Source organism: Suricata suricatta, chromosome 8, assembly GCF_006229205.1.
Source record: "Suricata suricatta isolate VVHF042 chromosome 8, meerkat_22Aug2017_6uvM2_HiC, whole genome shotgun sequence".
Classification (NCBI taxonomy): Eukaryota; Metazoa; Chordata; class Mammalia; order Carnivora; family Herpestidae; genus Suricata; species Suricata suricatta.
In genome coordinates, this window is record NC_043707.1 from 80,644,063 (window position 1) to 80,648,584 (window position 4,522).

At 35.6% G+C, this 4,522-nt stretch overlaps 1 pseudogene; it reads left to right on the forward strand.

The window, feature by feature from the left end:
- The first annotated feature begins 2,826 nt into the window (after nt 1-2,826).
- On the forward strand, nt 2,827-3,376 carry LOC115298643 (annotated as a pseudogene).
- The last annotated feature ends 1,146 nt before the right edge of the window (nt 3,377-4,522 follow it).

A 4,522-nucleotide genomic window follows, 5' to 3' on the forward strand; every position in this document is an offset into this window, starting at 1 on the left:
AACTAAGGGAGAGAGGGAGAGAGGGAGTGGTCACACTTCTAGTAAAAGTGGTGCTCAAAGTAAGGATAATGCAACCAGCAGATCCAAAAGTAACATTTAGATTGAGCCCATAACTGCTGAAAGAATGAAAAACAAGACTCATTTCCTACTTTATAAATTCATTCAGCAAATATTCATTGGCTATCTAGAATGTGCCAAATATTATTCTAGGTTCTAGGGGTGTAATGATCAGCAAAATGGAAATCTTTGTAGGAAGCATATGTTCTAGCAATTACTGGAATTACATTCAGCAATTCTATTTACAGGTATTTAGCCTACAAATAAGAGTCTTTGGGGTATGAAGTGACATGTGCAAGAATATTCAAAGCAGCAGTCTTTATTAGCAAAAGAATACAGGTATCTTAATTACCATCAAAAGGTTAAAAAAACTATACCGTATTCATTATCCAGTCATTAAAGAGAGTGAGGAAGTTCTGCATACATTGCTAAGGAAAGAGCTCCAAAATATATTAAGTGAAAACAAAACCAGAAAGTGCCAAAGTATAGTGTACTACTATTTGTGTGGAAAACAAAGGAGAAAAATATATGTATATGTATTTGTAGATGCGCAGAATTACTAAAAGCAGTTGCCTACAGGAGGAGGATAGCTGAGGACAGGATTTAAGGAAGACTTACTTTTCACTGAATACCCTGGTACTTTTGAGATTTGGTATATTTTACCTCTTCAGAAAATAAAAATATCCCCCCTCCAAAGAAAAACAGTTACAAAAATAAAGAACCAAAAAGCCTAATATTGGTGAAAAAACAAGTTCATCTCTGCCTCTAGAACTGTGCTGTGTAATATAATGAGACACTTGAGATGTGGCCAATCTGAATCAAGACATGCTATAAAGTATAAAATGCACATCCTATTTCATAGACTTAGGAAAAATAAAATATCTCATTAACAATTTTAAAATTAGATTGCTAAAATCATATTTGGAAAAATTGGGTTTAAAGTAAAACGTTTTTTTAACTTTATTTTGAAAGAGGCCAAGAGAGGGAGTGAGAGAAAAAACATTCCTTTTAAAAAAAAATTTTTTTAATGTTTATTTTTTTGAGAGAGAGAGAGAGAAACAGAGCCCAAGTTGGGGAGGAGCAGCAAGAGCGGGGATAGAAACAATCTGAAGCAGGCTCCAGTCTCTGAGCTGTCAGCACAGAGCCATACGTGCAGCTCAAACCCACGGACCGGACCATAAGATCATGGCCTGAGCTGAAATCAGCTGCTTAGCCAACTGAGCCTCCAAGGCGCCCCAGAATAAAACATGTTCTTAAAATTAATTTCATGTAGGAGCACCTGGGTGGCTCATTGGTCAAGTGTCTGACTCTTGGTTTCAGCTCAGGTCATGATCTCATGATTAGTGAGTTCAGGAACTCCATCTGGCTCAGTACTGTCAGTGTGGAGCCTACTTGGGATTCTCTCTCTGCACCCTCCCTCCACACGATGCGCATGCTCTTGCTTGCTCTCTCTCTTTCTAAATAAAGAACTTTTTTTAAAAAATTAATTTCATCTATTGCTTTTTACTTTTTTTTCTTTTCCATTTTTATTTTTTAAAGTAATCTCTATACCTAACACGGGCTCAAAAGCACAACCTCAAGATCAAGAGTCATATACTTTAACAACTGAGCCAGCCAGGTGTCCCTCTTAACTTTTTTTAATGTGACTATTAGAAAATTTTAGATTATACAATATAGATCATGTATCATATTCTATTAGAAATGCTGCTGTTGTCTGTGAGCTTTATGGGAGCTGTAGCTATTGTCTGCTTTGTTCACCATTAGATGTTACATAAATGGAAAAAGAATCTCTTTACCCACAATTTTGTTCAAAAGTCCAAATAGTAACTTAAGAAATAGTTTCATTAGCATTCAGTATCTAAACTGTTGCTAGTCTGTTTTAACATCTTTATAATATCATGGAATAGCTTTTCCAGAGAACAACAGTACCATATTTTACCTAACATGCCATCAATTATAAGATATATCCCAACTTCAAAGATAACAAATATGGAGGAAAAAAACAGCCAATGGCTATTAGCATAAATCTTATCCAGATTTTTGAGATGTTAAATATGAAAAAAATTCATTTTGGAATCAATGAAATAAGTAACTGAGTCATTCTGAAATAGCAAATGTAGAAGCAGAATATTACCTGCCCCATGTCCCATATTCCATTTCTAAAATTATATTATTTTCCATATGACATTTCTGATATCTCCATCCATTTTTTGGTTCAGTTCAAGCAAATGAAATCTTGTCTACACTCCTAGAATTGCATGCCTTCCTAAGTAGTACCAATAATAAAAAGAACTGGATAGGTATGATGAAGAAGACGGTATAGGAGTATAGAAGAATTCTGAAGCCATTTAAAAGACACTTCTTAGGGGTACCTGAGTGGCTTAGTGGTTGAGCATCTGACTTTGGCTCAGGCCATCATCTTTCATCTTACCGTTTGTGAGTTTGAGCCCCACATCTGGTTCTGTGCTGACAGCCGGGAGCCTGGAGCCTGCTTTGGCTGCTGTGTCTCATTCTCTCTTTGGCCCCATATCCCTCTTGCATTCTGTGTGTTTCTCTCTCTCAAAAATGAATAAACTTAAAAAAAGAATAAATATTTGAATAAATAAAAGAAACTTTTTAGATAAAATTGGAGATGAAAAACATTTAAAAACATAAAAATCTGTCCTTTAATTATGATCTGTAAAAAAGACCTTGAAGTTTAGCTATTTAAAAATATATATTTGAGGCAAGCAAGCGAGCAGAAGGCTGTTCAGCAGCAAGAGCGGAGCAATGCCTATGTCAAAGGAACTTGTTTCTTCAAGCTCTTCTGGCAGTGATTCTGACAGTGAAGTTGACAAAAAGGTAAAGCGGAAAAAGCAGGTTCCCCCAGAAAAACCTGTGAAGAAGCAGAAGACCGGTGAGACTTCGAGAGCGCTGTCGTCCTCTAAGCAGAGCAGCAGCAGCAGAGATGATAACATGTTTCAGATTGGGAAAATGAGGTCTGTCAGTGTTCGAGACTTTAAAGGGAAAGTCCTAATTGATATTAGAGAATATTGGATGGATCCAGAAGGTGAAATGAAACCAGGAAGGTATTTCTTTAAATCCTGAGCAATGGAGCCAGCTGAAGGAACAGATTTCTGACATTGATGATGCAGTAAGAAAACTGTAAAATCAGAGCCATATAAAACCTGTACTGTTCTCGCTGTTTTAATCTGTCTTTTTACATTGGCTTTTGTTTTCTAAATGTTGTTTTCCAAGCTGTTGTGTATTTAGATTGCAGAACAATTTGTAAGATGAATACTTTTTTTTTAATGTGCATTATTAAAATGTTCTGAGTGAAGCTAATTATCAACTTTATTAAGGAGGATTGCTTTGTGCCCGTCACCTAGTGTAAAATAAAATCAAGTAATACAAAAAAAAATAAAAAATAAAAAAAATATATTTGAGCCGTCTATGTTTTAAGGTTTAAACTGGTTTTATTGTCAAAAAAAATATAAATTGGTTTTAATGTCATATTGCTTCCCTCCCAGTGAGTTTAAATGTATCACATGTGTTTATTTTATATTTACACGCATTATGATTTTACCATTTTGGAAGTTTTAATTTGGCAGTTTTAGTAGTCCTCTATTGAAATATCCAAGTATTCAACAGATACAGCCACATAAACTGCATTGCTTGTACACAGCACATCAAAATCTACTTTAAGCTGAGGCACATCTTGGCCCGTAGAGCAATTCTCATGTGACAGTAAGGTCTTTTTGACTCTCTTGGTATAGGTTTTGCCCTACTTATTAATTTTGTGTTTTGGTTTTGTATTTGCTTCAGGCATGGCCTATAAATTAATCTTCACTGGTGGCAATGATTAGGACTGTGCTTTTTATGGTGCATTTGGTGATTTCTGTCAATGGCAGAAATCTCTTCTCTCTTGGGTGAGAAATAATAGAGAATCTGGTTTGTTCATCCTTGCTAATAGATGAGAGAGCTCTAATTAGTTAAGAATTTAATACCTACTGGGAAGGAGAACAGCTTTTTTGGGATCTGGATGGTAAATTTGCTTTTGGCCTGTGGCCAGAGTTGTAGATCTGAAAGTTTTAAGTTCTCAATGTGTCTATATGTCTCTAATTGAGGAAGGCCTTTACTTCTTATTGTATACCTATGAAATACTTTCCTACCTCTGAACAGTATAAATTAACAGAATTGAGTATGCTTTATATTAAAGAACTCTTCTGATTGGTTTATATAAATTGAATAGTCCCCAAATTACCAGAAAATTTTAATAATTAACTTTTAAAAAATATATTTTATTTATTTATTTATTTATTTAATTTTTGAGAGATAGCGCAAGCAGGGGAGGGTTAGAGAGAGAGGGAGACACAGAATCTGAAGCAGGCTCCGGGCTCTGAGCTAGCTGTCAGCACAGAGCCCAACGTGGGGCTCGAACCCACAAACCGCGAGATCATGACATGAGCCGAAGCTGAATGCTTAA